Source organism: Hemitrygon akajei, chromosome 21, assembly GCF_048418815.1.
Source record: "Hemitrygon akajei chromosome 21, sHemAka1.3, whole genome shotgun sequence".
NCBI lineage: Eukaryota > Metazoa > Chordata > Chondrichthyes > Myliobatiformes > Dasyatidae > Hemitrygon > Hemitrygon akajei.
The window spans coordinates 22,309,181-22,324,402 of record NC_133144.1 but is presented as its reverse complement, the minus strand read 5'-3'; positions in this window follow the sequence as shown (position 1 = coordinate 22,324,402).

Sequence of the window (15,222 nt, the reverse complement as noted above, 5' to 3'; positions counted from 1 at the left end):
GGGGGTGGGAAATGGACTTTCCTCAGCCTTCGCAGAAAGTAGAGACGCTGCTGGGCTTTCTTTGCTATGGAGCTGGTGTTGAGGGACCAGGTGAGATTCTCCATCAAGTGAACACCAAGAAATTTGGTGCTCTTAACGATCTCTACCGAGGAGCCGTCGAGGTTCAGCGGGGAGTGGTCGCTCTGTGCCCTCCCCATTATGAGCGTCTCCCCAAAACCCATATCTTACACACTGAACAAAACGCAGCCGCTGGAGCCATTTTCACTGCTCTGACTGTGCCCTGACAGACTAATAATGACGAATAAAGAAAATGAAACTTTGCCCATACTTGCATTCCTGAGCCTGATGAGCCCAAACCACTCCGACACTGGTCCATTCACACAGATGTCACTCCACAATAGCCGCTCCACTTGCCCCACCTTATCTTCATCCACCCTTTCTAATGAATCCCGTTCACTATTTGGGCACAGTCCCACTCCAATAACTGCCGCAGAGTGCTGCCTTTTTAAATCTTCAACTGCAGAACTAAATGAAATCCCCGCTTCTGCTACTCCCAGTCCCGGACTGGGCGCAGTCCAACTCACCTTTCGTGCCAAGATCCTTCATCAGGACTAACGAAGTGTCCTGATGAAGGGTCTCAGCCTGAAACATCAACTGTTTATTCCTCTCCACGGATGCTGCCTGACCTGCTGAGTTCCTCCAACACTTTCTGTGTGTTACACCTGATTTCCAGCATCTGCCAAATCTCTTGTGTTCATGAAAGTTAAATCAAGCAGAGACTGGGAGGGGCAGAAAGAGCAGGAGAAAGTGACCAGTGTGGGTTATAATAATGGGGAGAATGAAAAGGCATTTGTAAAGTATATCAAAATCACCATAAGATGTTTGTAAGATCCACGGGGAATCTTAAAGAGAGAAATAAGCATGTTCAAAAGCAAAGGAAGGGGGTGAGGGGTATATTGTGTAATGAGTTTGGTCCTGGGGAAGGAATGCCAAACATCCCAAAGAAACTAATTTTGCATTAGAAGCAACAAACTGAAAATATTGAAACACAGGAGAAACAAGCTCACAGTCCAAGTCCTCGTGCCTTTCGATAAGTAACCTTTGGCTTTACTCCCCATGAAACTGATGATCTACAGCCATGGCTGCTTTGGAGGAACTGAGAACTGGGCATCAAACTTTCCAGTTGTTGATTGTCAGTTCCCAGAGTACTGGTCCTCACCTCGAGCTCCATTCAGAATGTCAGCTCTCGTCACCCCATTACAGGAGGGATGTGGAAGCTTTGGAAACTGTACAGAAGAGGTTTACCGGCAAGCTCCCTGGACTGGAGGGGTAAGCTATAATAAGAGGTTGGACAAACTCGTGTTGTTTTCTCCGGAGCAGCAGAGGCTGAGGGGAGACTGTAGAGAAGTTTACAAAAATCATGAGAGGCGTGGATAGGGTAGAGGATTAGAATCTATTTCCCAGGATCATCATGTGTTCTGTCATATGATGCAGGCAATCATGGTCTTATGACCGTTATTGACAAATTTTTCTACAGAAGTGGTTTGCCATTGTCTTCTTCTGGAGAGAGACTTTACAAGACGGGTGACCCCATCCATCATCAAAACACTGCAGAGTTGGTCTTCCTGGCAGCCTTGGTCACATGACCAGAATTTCTCATAGGAAGTAGATCATAGGTGAAGGAAGTACTGAACCCAATAGACGTTGTAGAGAAACCCAGACTCTGATGGTTGGGGGGTGGGGGCAGGAACAGGGGGTGAGATGGATCAAGGAGGCAGTCACAGCCAGACCTGTGTTCCCGTCATTCTGGCACCACAGACACTCACTCGGAAAAGGATGGAAACAACAGGTAGTTTAATAGCTCATGTTAGTGGGCAGATGATTGAGAAGGTGCTGCTCGCTGGGAGTGCCAGCAGTTCATCTGGGAGATCCGTGCCCGTGCATACTGATCCTTATCATCATCGTGGTTAAGCCTCGCCACACAGCATCAACGAGGTGTGGATGTGGGTGCACGGTGTAAGGGGTGTTACTGACCCAGGAAAGACGTGAGTGCACCCAGCGTGCTTAGCCAAACCTTCACTCCAGAGGATGCTGAGCTCTGGATAAACACCATGGCGATATATTTTCCAGTGTCTCAGTCACTAATGCAGGAGTTCGATGTGGCTACGGGCTATGTTGGAGACGCAGAGCCTGAGGCGGGCAATTCACTCCGGTGGAAGGAGACACAATGTGAGACTGTCTGCACTAGAACCAGACTTACACATCCGGGGCAAATTGGGTTCCCCAGCTGAGAGTGATTGTTCCGACCTGGGAAGTAACAAGATGATCAAGCATGTTCATTCCTCTCATCTGAGAGTGAATGTTTGCCTCTGCAGTGTGTGAGAGAAAGTTTAGCAGCTGGTCACGGATGAAGAAGGTCGGGGGAGGGAGAGATTTGTGACCAGGTGTGGGTCTGTGAGATATACATATCTGCAGAAATAAACTTATTCACTCTCTGTCTGAAACATTTGCAAAAGGGTCAATGATAATCAACCTGAATCCGATTCCTTGCTGCACCTTCTGCTTTCCACCACTGTGTGGGAGTGTGGAGCCTTTCCCTCACCTTCAAGTTCAAGTTCAAAACAAGTTGCTTTTAATGTCATTTCGACCATAAACTGCTGGTACAGTACACAGTAAAAATGAAACAACATTCCTCCAGGACCCTGGTGCTGCATGAAACAACACAAAACTACACTAGACTATGTGAGACAACACAAGGCTACGCTAGACTACATAAAACAACATAAAAACTGCACTAGATGACAGACCTGCACAGGACTACATAAAGTGCACAAAACAGTGTAGGGCAGCACAATAATTAATAAACAAAACAATAGGCACAGTAGAGGACACATTACAATGTCAGTCTAGACCCCAAGTACTGAGGAGTCTGATGGCTTGGGGGAAGAAACTGTTGCACAGTCTGGTCGTGAGAGCCCGAATGCTTTGGTACCTTTTCCCAGATGGCAGGAGGGAGACGAGTTTGTGTGAGGGGTGCGTGGGGTCCTTCATAATGCTGTTAGCTTTGCGGATGCAGCGTGTAATGTAAATGTCTGTAATAGCAGGAAGAGAGACCCTGATGATCTTCTCAGCTGACCTCACTATCCGCTGCAGGGTCTTGCAATCCAAGATGGTGCAATTTCCGAACCAGGCAGTGATGCAGCTGTTCAGGATGCTCTCAATACAACTCCTGTAGAATGTGATGAGGATGGGGGAGGGTGGTGGGAGATGGACTTTCCTCAGCCTTCGCAGAAAGTAGAGACGCTGCTGGGCTTTCTTTGCTATGGAGCTGGTGTTGAGGGACCAGGTGAGATTCTCCCCCAGGTGAACACCAACAAATTTGGTGCTCTTAACGATCTCAACAGAGGAGCTGTCAATGTTCAGTGGAGAGTGGTCACTCCGTGCCCTCCTGAAGTCAACAACCATCTCTTTTGTGTTGTTCACATTCAGAGACAGGTTGCTGGCTCTGCACCAGTCCGTTAGCCGCTGCACCTCCTCTCTGTAAGCTGACTCGTTGTTCTTGCTGATGAGACCCACCACAGTCGTGTCATCGGCCAACTTGATGATGTGATTCGAGCTGTGTGTTGCAGCACAGTCATGGGTCAGCAGAGTGAACAGCAGTGGACTGAGCACACAGCCCTGGGGAGCCCCCGTGCTCAGTGTGATGGTGTTGGTGATGCTGCTCCCGATCCGGACTGACTGAGGTCTCCCAGTCAGGAAGTCTAGGATCCAGTTGCAGAGGGAAGTGTTCAGGCCCAGCAGTTTCAGCTTTCCAATCAGGTGCTGAGGAATGATTGTGTTGAATGCTGAACTGAAGTCTATGAACAGCATTTGAATGTACGTGTCTTTTTTGTCCAGGTGGAGGGTGGTGGCAATGGTGTCGTTTGTTGAGCGGTTGGGGTGATACGCGAACTGCAGGAGGTCCAGTGAGGGGGGCAGCAGGGTCTTGATGTGCCTCATGACGAGCCTCTCGAAACACTTCATGATGATGGATGTGAGTGCAATGGGACGGTATCTCCCGTCAGGACACAGGCATCAACCCGTCCCCAACTATCCTGGGATGGAATGGGAATGAGCCCTCTTAAACCACAGAGGTTGTTCTGGTGAAGATCCCCCTGTGATGCTGTGTGGGAAGGTGGGAGAGAGAACAAACACAGGCCTCTGGCGATGTGCCCGTCGATGCAGCAGATGATGTGGGTTTGTCAAATCATTGCAAGGTGTGAACTATCACTCTGCTCTGATTACTGAACATGCTGAGCTGATATGCAAGTGATCCAAGCTCAATAGGATGTCTTTGGAATTGAGCTGATTTGTGGGTAGAGGACATCAGAAATAGTCATTGAGAGATGACAACAGGCTCTTGGTTCAATGCAACTGCATTGTTTACAACTGTTATTAGAACCCATTTACACTAACACACACAAAATACTGGAGGAACTCAGCAGGTCAGGCCGCAGCTATGGAAAAGAATAAACACAGGAGATTTTGCAGATTCTGGAAAGCCAGAGAAACATACACAAAATGCTGGAGGAACTCAGCAGGTCACGCAGCAACTATGGAAAGGAATAAACAATTGACATTTTGATCCAAGACCCTTCCCATTTTTCTTCCTCCCCACATTCTCAACAACTGTCCCAGATTCTACCCACACCCACACACAAAGCAATTTAACAGTGATCAATTGATCACCAACCCACACAAATTCGGAGCAAGAAGGCTGCGAGTGAACGGCTGATTTTTTGGAGCGAAGGGAGTTTTTTACTACTTGGGGTTAAAGAGAGGTGAGACTGCGCAGGTGCATGACATCAACCAGTTGAGCGCGAAAAGTTTTTTAAAAAGGCAGCCATATCCAGCGGGCAGCAGAGTGATAGGGCTTTGGCTCAATGGGCTTAGGCGGTTACAGGACGAGGCAAGGTAGGTTTACATGTGTTAATTACGGAAAGGAGGTAGCATGTGTGTGAGACAGTTTTCTGTGCTCGGTGTCAGATGTGAGGGGTCCCGGAGTCTCCTAGCCTCCCAGACGGCCATATCTGCACCAGGTGTGTCGAGCTGCAGCTCCTGAGGGACCGAGTTAGGGAACTGGAGATGCAGCTCGATGACCTTCACCTTGTCAGGGTGTTATATACCCCTAGGGTTCATTTTTTCTGTGGACTGTCACTTTAAAATGCCGAGAGAATGAGACTGACTTTTGGACACTGTTTGAGGAGGGAGAGAGAGAGAGTGAGATAGAGGGGGAGAGAGGGAGAGGGAGAGAGAGAGAGTGAGATAGAGGGGGAGAGAGGGAGAGGGAGAGAGAGAGAGTGAGATAGAGGGGGAGAGAGGGAGAGGGAGAGAGAGAGTGAGATAGAGGGGGAGAGAGATTTGATGGACAATGAATATTTATGGCTTCTTGCGGCTTGTTTTGAATATACAAGGACACACAGACACACACAGAGTAAAGATGGATTCGGTCAATGGAACACATCAGTTGAGATCGATCCTGAGTATTGATAAATGACTCTCACAAGTGCTGCAAATAGAAGAATTTTGCAGAGAAGAGAAGAGAGGAGAGGAAGGTTTGAAACAGAAGAAGCCTAGTGACAAAGAGATCACTGTTTGGACTCTCTAAGTAGCCCGTGAGGGTGAGTTTGTTTCCATTCAACCACGAAGGTGTGTTTGTCACGTAGTTAATCCACAAGAGTGGGTTCTCTGGTGAGGGGAAACCTTTATACCACATGTTTGTTTACCCTTTGTCTGGGGGTGGTAGTTCACTGAAGAAAGGCCACCCTGTGGCAAATCACTGTTGGAGTTATTTCGTATGTCGTGGAACTGGATAAGTGGCTATCACGTTGTGTGTTTGGGGTAACCTTGTGGAATCTACCGGTGTGTCGATCCTTGCCTAGGTGGTGGTTCCCTTGAAGATGGTCCACTTTGTGATAAGCTGCTGTTGGTGATAATCCATACATGGATTCTGTTTGAGTATCCTGTGGCCACCACTGTGGGACGTCCCGTAGCTGAATTCGGGTGTGGTACCGCTTGTGTTAAAAGGATATTCGTTGAAGATCACTGTCGGTGATATTTCATGTGTGGAGTGGAACAACTTTGGAGATAAAACCTACTGCTGTTGTTATTTTGTGTTGCTGTTGTGGAATCTGTGGAATATCGATGTAAATGCCTTCTCACAACATTCGCCTTTGGATTACAAACATCTCGCATTAATTAACCTGTGCATTTCAACGGAACTTTTCTTACATACCATCATAAGATTGTAAATCTTGCCACCTGAGCTTGATTAAGCTTGTGAACTTTATTTTTACACCTATATATGCAAAACACCGTTAATTCTTGATTTACCTGGTTTAAGTTACTATATGACGTAGTTACTAATAAAATAATGTTTTGTTAACAGCAAAACCAGACTCCAGGTGAGTTCTATTGCTGCTGATACTTTTACAGGGTTACGTGTATGTAACAAGGGAGAGTGTGGAGGTGATAGAGAAGAGTTACAGGCAGGTGGTCACACCGGGGCAACATGAAACAGACAAGTGGGTCACAGTCAGGAGGGGGAAGGGGAAGAGTCAGGTACTAGAGAGTACCCTTGTGGCTGTACCCCTTGACAATAAGTACTCCTGTTTGAGTAGTGTTGGGTGGGACAGCCTACCTGGGGGAAGTGGCAGTGGCCGTGCCTCTGGCACAGAATCTGGCCCTGTGGCTCAGAAGGGTACGGAAGGGAAGAGGAAGGCAGTAGTGATAGGGGACTCTGTAGTTAGGGGGTCAGACAGGCAATTCTATGGACGCAGGAAAGAAACTCGGATGGTAACATGCACAACATGCTGGTGGAACTCAGCAGGTCGGGCAGCATCTGTGAAAACGAGCAGTCAATGTTTCAGGCCGAGACCCTTCATCAGGACTGAAGAGGGAGGGGGCAGGGGCCCTATAAAGAAGGTGGGGGGAGGGTGGGAAGGAGAAGGCTGGTGGGTGTCAGGTGAAAAACCAGTAAGGGGAAAGATCAAGGGGTGGGGGAGAAGAAGCAGGGAGGGAATAGGCAGGAAAGATGAAGAAGGAATGTAAGGGGAAAGCACTATGGGTAGTAGAAGGAGGCGGAACCATGAGGGAGGTGATAGGCAGCTGGAGGAGGAGGCGGAGTGAAACTGGGATAGGGGAAGGGAGGGGGAGGGAATTACCGGAAGTTGGAGAACTCAATGTTCATGCCAAGGGGCTGGAGGCTACCCAGACGGTATATGAGGTGTTGCTCCTCCAACCTGAGTTTGGCCTCATCATGGCAGTAGAGGAGGCCATGTATGGACCTATCCGAATGGGAATGTGAAGCAGAGTTGAAGTGGATGGCAACAGGGAGATCCTGTCTGTTGTGGCGGATGGAGCAGAGGTGCTCGACGAAGCGGTCCCCCAATCTGCGTCGGGTCTCACCGATGTAGAGGAGGCCGCACCAGGAGCACCGGATGCAATAGATGACCCCAACAGACTCACAAGTGAAGTGTTGCCTCACCTGGAAGGACTGTTTGGGGCCCTGTATAATGTTAAGAGAGGAGGTGTAGGGACAGGTGTAGCACTTATGCTTGCAGGGTTAAATGCCAGGCGGGAGATCCGTGGGGAGGGACGTGTGGACCAGGAAGTCGCGGAAGGAACGATCACTGCGGAAAGCAGAGAGGGGTAGAGAGGGAAAGATGTGCTTAGTGATGGGGTCCTGTTGAAGGTGGCAGAAGTTGCAGAGAATAATGTGCTGGATCCGGAGGCTGGAGCTTTTGGAAAGCATCAAGTTGGATAAGTCGCCGGGACTGGATGAAATATACTCCAGGCTACTGTGGGAGGCAAGGGAGGAGATTTGCTGAGCTCTGGTGATTATCTTCGCATCATCAGTGGGGATGGGAGAGGTTCTGGAGGATTGGAGGGTTGTGGATGTTGTTCCTTTATTCGAGAAAGGGAGTAGAGATAGCCCAGGAAATTATAGACCAGTGAGTCTTACCTCAGTGTTTGGTTAGTTGATGGAGAAGATCCTGAGAGGCAGGATTTATGTACATTTGGAGAGATATAATACAATTAGGAGTAGTCAGCATGGCTTTGTCAAAGGCAGGTCGAGCCTTATGAGCCTGATAGAATTTTTTGAGGATATGACTAAACACATTGATGAAGGAAGAGCAGTAGATGTAGTGTATGTAGATTTCAGTAAGGCATTTGATAAGGTACCCCATGCAAGGCTTATTGAGAAAGTAAGGAGGCATGGGATCCAAGGGGACATTGCTTTGTGGATCCAGAACTGGCTTGCCCACAGAAGGCAAAGAGTGGTTGTAGACGAGTTATATTCTGCATGGTGGTTGGTCACCAGTGGAGTGCCTCAGGGGTCTGTTCTGGGACCCTTACTCTTCATTATTTTTATAAATGACCTGGATGAGTAAGTGGAGGGATGGGTTAGTAAGTCTGCTGATGACACAAAGGTTGGAGGTATTATCGATAGTGTGGAGGGCTGTCAGAGGTTACGATGGGACATTGATAGGATGCAAAACTAGGCTGAGAAGTGGCAGATGGAGTTCAACACAGATAAGTGTGAAGTGGTTCATTTTGGTAGGTCAAATACAATGGCAGAATATAGTATTAACGGTAAGATTCTTGGCAGTGTGGAGGATCAGAGGGATCTTGGGGTCCGTGTCCATAGGATGTTCAAAGCAGCTGCACAGGTTGACTCTGTGGTTAAGAAGGCATACGGTGTATTGTCCTTCATCAATTGTGGAATTGAATTTAGGAGCCGAGAGGTAATGTTGCAGCTATATAGGACCCTGGTCAGACCCCACTTGGAATACTGTGCTCAGTTCTGGTCGCTTCACTATGGGAAGGATGTGGAAGCCATAGAAAGGGTGCAGGGGAGACTTAGAAGGATGTTGCCTGGATTGGGGAGCATGCCTTATAAGAATTGGTTGAGTGAACTCGGCCTTTTCTCCTTAGAATGACGAAGTATGAGAGGTGACCTGATAGAAGTGTATAAGATGATACGAGGCATTGATCGTGTGGATAGTCAGAGGCTTTTTCCCAGGGATGAAATGGTTGCCACAAGAGGACACAGGTGTAAGGTGCTGGGGAGTAGATACAGAGGAGATGTCAGGGGTAAATTTTTTACTCAGAGAATGGGTGAGTGCGTGGAATGGGCTGCCGGCAACAGTGGTGGAGGCAGATATGATAGGGTCTTTTAAGAGACTTTTAGATAGGTACATGGAGTTTAGTAAAATAGAGGGCTATGGGTAAGGCTAGTCATTTCTAAGGTAGGGACATGTTCGGCATAACTTTGTGGGCTGAAGGGCCTGTAATGAGCTGTAGGTTTTCTGTTTCTAAATAAGGGATGTGGGAGGAAACCGGAGCATCGAGGGGAAAATCCTCATGGTCACATGGGGAAAATGTAAACAGCATGCAGAGGAGTCTGAGTCATGATTCCTGAAGCTGTAAGTCAGGGTCTTGACTAGCTGAGCCACGTACTACGTGTCATCGCAAATGTTCTACCAGATTGCATACTGCCACAGTTACATTAATCTCTAGAAAGATCCTGTAGTTTCTTTCCCCAGACATTGACTCCAGAAATAATGAGTCTTACTTCATCATTGGTCGTAATTGGGTCGTAGTCATTAAAGCACATTACCTCAAATTCAAAGGAGATGTGTGGGGCAGGCTTCTTTAACACTGAGAGTAGTGGGTGCCTGGAATACCCTGTCAGGCATGGTGGTGGAGTCAAAAGTAATGGAGAATTTAGAACCTCTTAAAGAGGCACATGAATGTATAGGGAATGGAGGGCTGAGGATCACTAGCAAACTCAAGTGCAGGAATCGTAGAGACTTCAGCAATTCAAACAAAACTAAAGCATTATTACAAAAATGAACTGGAAAAATGTACAAGAGCTCAAGCAAATGTTACAATACAGCAACAAGGAATATAGAATTGAGACAGGTTTTTATAAACAAAGGAAACATTTATTATTATTCCTGGATTTCAGTGCTTTAAAAGGGATAGAGAGGGGGGAAAAGGGGAGGAGGGGAGGCATTACTGGTCAGGGATACTATTACAGCTGCAGAAAGGGTGGGTAATGTAGCAGGATCCTCTTTGAGTCAGTATGGGTGGAAGTCAGGAACAGGAAGGGAGTAGTTACTCTAATGGGGGTATTCTATAGGCCCCCTGGTAGCAGTAGAGATACCGAGGAGCAGATTGGGAGGCAGATTTTGGACAGGTGCAAAAATAACAGGGTTGTTATCATGGGTGAGTTTAACTTCCCTAATATTGATTGGCACTTGATTAGTTCCAAGGGTTTAGATGGGGGAGAGTTTGTTAAGTGTGTCCAAGATGGATTCCTGTCACAGTATGTTGACAGGCTGACTAGGGGGAATGCCATACTAGATCTAGTATTAGGTAACAAACGGGGTCACGTCACAGATCTGTCAGTGGGTGAGCATCTGGGGGACAGTGATCACTGCTCCCTGACCTTTAGCATTATCATGGAAAAGGATAGAATCAGAGAGGACAGGAAAATTTTTAATTGGGGAAGGGCAAATTATGAGGCTATAAGGCTAGAACTTGCAGGTGTGAACTGGGATGATGTTTTTGCAGGGAAATGTACTATGGACATGTGGTCAATGTTTAGGGATATCTTGCAGGATGTTAGGAATAAATTTGTTCCGGTGAGGAAGATAAAGAATGGTAGGGTGAAGGAACCATGGGTGACAAGTGAAGTGGAAAATCTAGTCAGGTGGAAGAAGGCAGCATACACGAGGTTTAGGAAGCAAGGATCAGATGGGTCTATTGAGGAACGTAGGGTAGCAAGAAAGGAGCTTAAGAAGGGCTGAGAAGAGCAAGAAGGGGGCATGAGAAGGCCTTGGCGAGTAGGGTAAAGGAAAACCCCAAGGCATTCTTCAATTATGTGAAGAACAAAAGGATGACAGGAGTGAAGGTAGGACCGATTAGAGATAAAAGTGGGAAGATGTGCCTGGAGGCTGTGGAAGTGAGTGAGGTCCTCAATGAATACTTCTCTTCGGTATTCACCACTGAGAGGGAACTTGATGATGGTGAGGACAATATGAGTGAGGTTAATGTTCTGGAGCATGTTAATATTAAGGAAGAGGAGATGTTGGAGTTGTTAAAATACATTAGGACGGATAAATCCCCGGGGCCTGACGGAATATTCCCCAGGCTGCTCCATGAGGCAAGGGAAGAGATTGCTGAACCTCTGGCTAGGATCTTTATGTCCTCGTTGTCCACGGGAATGGTACTGGAGGATTGGAGGGAGGCGAATGTTGTCCCCTTGTTCAAAAAAGGTAGTAGGGATAGTCCAGGTAATTATAGACCAGTGAGCCTTACGTCTGTGGTGGGAAAGCTGTTGGAAAAGATTCTTAGAGATAGGATCTATGGGCATTTAGAGAATCATGGTCTGATCAGGAACAGTCAGCATGGCTTTGTGAAGGGCAGATCATGCCTAACAAGCCTGATAGAGTTCTTTGAGGAGGTGACCAGGCATATAGATGAGGGTAGTGCAGTGGATGTGATCTACATGGATTTTAGTAAGGCATTTGACAAGGTTCCACATGGTAGGCTTATTCAGAAAGTCAGAAGGCATGGGATCCAGGGAAGTTTGGCCAGGTGGATTCAGAATTGGCTTGCCTGCAGAAGGCAGAGGGTCATGGTGGAGGGAGTACATTCAGATTGGAGGGTTGTGACTAGTGGTGTACCACAAGGGTCTGTTCTGGGACCTCTACTTTTTGTGATTTTTATTAACGACTTGGATGTGGAGGTAGAAGGGTGGGTTGGCAAGTTTGCAGACGACACAAAGGTTGGTGGTGTACAAAGTGTAGAGGATTGTCGAAGATTGCAGAGAGACATTGATAGGATGCAGAAGTGGGCTGAGAAGTGGCAGATGGAGTTCAACCCGGAGAAGTGTGAGGTGATTCACTTTGGAAGGACAAACTCCAAGGCAGAGTACAAAGTAAATGGCAGGATACTTGGTAGTGTGGAAGAGCAGAGGGATCTGGGGGTACATGTCCACAGATCCCTGAAAGTTGCCTCACAGGTAGATAGGGTAGTTAAGAAAGCTTATGGGGTGTTAGCTTTCATAAGGCGAGGGATAGAGTTTAAGAGTCGCGATGTAATGATGCAGCTGTATAAAACTCTAGTTAGGCCACACTTGGAGTACTGTGTCCAGTTCTGGTCGCCTCAGTATAGGAAGGATGTGGAAGCATTGGAAAGGGTACAGAGGAGATTTACCAGGATGCTGCCTGGTTCAGAGAGTATGGATTATGATCAGAGATTAAGGGAGCTAGGGCTTTACTCTTTGGAGAGAAGGAGGATGAGAGGAGACATGATAGAGGTGTACAAGATATTAAGAGGAATATACAGAGTGGACAGCCAGCGCCTCTTCCGCAGGGCACCACTGCTCAGTACAAGAGAACATGGCTTTAAGGTAAGGGGAGGGAAGTTCAAGGGAGATATTTGAGGAAGGTTTTTCACTCAGAGAGTGGTTGGTGCGTGGAATGCACTGCCTGAGTCAGTGGTGAAGGCAGATACACTAGTGAAGCTTAAGAGACTACTAGACAGGTATATGGAGGAATTTAAGGTGGGGGGGTTATATGGGAGGCAGGGTTTGAGGGTCGGCACAACATTGTGGGCTGAAGGGCCTGTAATGTGCTGTACTATTCTATGTTCTATTAAACATTGCTCAATAAAAATGAAAAGTAAACAAACAACTAACTTTACCGGAAGTTAACTGCTATACAGCAACTCGAACAGTTCTTAAAGTGATAAATGCGAACACAGTTCTTAAAGAGACCGCCTTCTTGACTGTTGGACCTTCCATTGGTCTCGCCCGCTCAGTCAGCCAGAGTCTGTCTTTACATGCTGGGAAAGACAACTCCCTATCTCACCGAGGGTTTGAGACCTGTCGGCTACCCTCACCTGGTTTAGCCGGCTTGTCGAAGCCATTGCCCGGGGTGTGGCTGCTGCCGCATGCAAACAGTTACAGGGAGCCACAGGTGAGAGCTGAGTGCCAGGTGGGGACCAAAGGTGGACTAACTGCCTTGAAAAGGACGTGAGATGTGGTGGGGGACATAGAGGGATGTTAGCTTTCAGAACAGAACTGGTGGAAAGGAGTGAGATGTAAAGCAAAATACTTTATAGGGTTTGGTTAAGACAGCTCATCTATAAGGAGCATGAGAGCTGACAAATGGGGAAGAATTTTAAAGAAACTGATGAGAAAGGGCATCAGAGTGAATTGAATTGACTTTATTACTTACATCTTTCAAATACATGAGGAGTAAAAATCTTTACGTTACATCTCCATTCAAATGTGCAATTAGAGTAATTGATAATAAATATTATGTTCAACAGGATAGTCAATATAACATAGAAATACAGTTGTGTCAGTGTGAATTAATCAGTCTGATGGCCTGGTGGAAGAAACTGTCCTGGAGCCTGTTGGTCCTGGCTTTTATGCCGTAATACCGTTTCCCAAATGGCAGCAGCTGGAACAGTTTGAAATTGGGGTGACCCGAGTCTCCAATGATCCTTCAGGCCCTTTTTACACACCTGTCTTTGTAAATGTTCTGAATAGTGGGAAGTTCACATCTACGGGTGCGCTGGGCTGTCTGCACCACTCTCTGCAGAGTCCTGCAATTGAAGGAAGTACAGTTCCCATACCAAGCAGTGATGTAGCCAGTCAGGATGCTCTCAGTTGTGTCCCTGTAGAAAGCTGTTAGAATTTGGGGTGGCCATACCGAACTTTTTCAACCGTCTGAAGTGAAAGAGGCGCTGTTGTGCCTTTTTCACCACACAGCTGGTATGTACAGACCACGTGAGATGTTTATGCCAAGGAACTTAAAGCTATTCACCCTTTCAACCCCAGATCCATTGATGTCAATAGGGGTTAGCCTGTCTCCAGTGAAAAACAATGACCATGTGCTTTAGCTGAAGTTGGACAACTCAGACTTCACTGCAGATAGAAAAGAAGATATCGTTCCTCTAGTTTACATTATTTACATTGGGAGTGGAGATGAAGAGTTAAAATGACAGGCAACCGGAAGCTCAGGATCACACATGTAGACTGAGTGTAGGACCTCCAGAAAGCTGCTTGGGTTTTCTCTGAGGTAGACGAGTCCACATTGTGAACACCAAATGAAGATTGGAAGAAGTGGAAGTAAATCAGAACGTCAGAAGGCATGGGATCCCAGGAAACTTGGCTGTGCAGATTCAGAATTGGCTTGTCCATAGAAGGGGTGTGGTATTAGATGAAGCACATTCTGCCTGGAGGTTGGTGACCAGTGGTGTTCTGCAGGGATCTGTTCTGGGTCCCCTGTTCTTTGTGATTTTTATAAATGATTTGGATGACAAAGTAGAAGGGTGGGTTATTAAGTCTGCAGATGACATGAAGGTCTGTGGAGTTGTGGACAGTGAGGAAGATTGTCTCTGGTTACAACAGGATATTGACCAGATGCAGAGCTGAGCTGAAGAGTAGCAGATGGAGTTCAACCTGGTGAAGTGTGAAGTGATTCACATTGGAAGGTCAAATTCAAAGGCAGAATAGAGGGTTAATGGCAAGATTCTTAACAGAGTGAAGGAACAGAGGGATGTTGCGGCTCCACGTCCACAGATCCCTCAAAGATGTCGCTCTAATTGATAGGGTGGTTAAAGTCAAATGGAGCATTGGCCTTTATTAGTCAGGGGATTGAGTTCAAGAGGGACAAAATAATGTTGCAGCTTTATAAAACCCTGATTAGGTGGTACTTAGAATATTTTGTTCAGTTTTGATCACCTCATTATGAGAAGGATGTAAAAGCTTTAGAGTGCAGAGGAGATTTACCAGGGTCTGCCTGGATTAGAGAGCATGTCTTATGAAGATAGGTTGCATGAGCTAGGGCTTTTCTCTTTGGAGTGAAGGAGGATGGAGGTGATTTGATAGATGTGTATTGGATGATAAGAGAGATAGATCAAGTGGATAGCTAAAGACATTTTTCCAGGGTGGGAAGGCTAATACCAGATGGCATAATGTTAATATGATTGGAAGAAAGTTTAGGGGGGATGTCAGAGGTAAGTTTTTTTACACAAAGTGGTAAGTGTGTGGAATGCGCTTCCAGGGATGGTGGTAGAGGCAGATACATTAGGGACAATTAAGAGACTCTTTAAGAGATAGGCACATGGATGATAGAAAAGTGGAGGCCTATGTAGGAG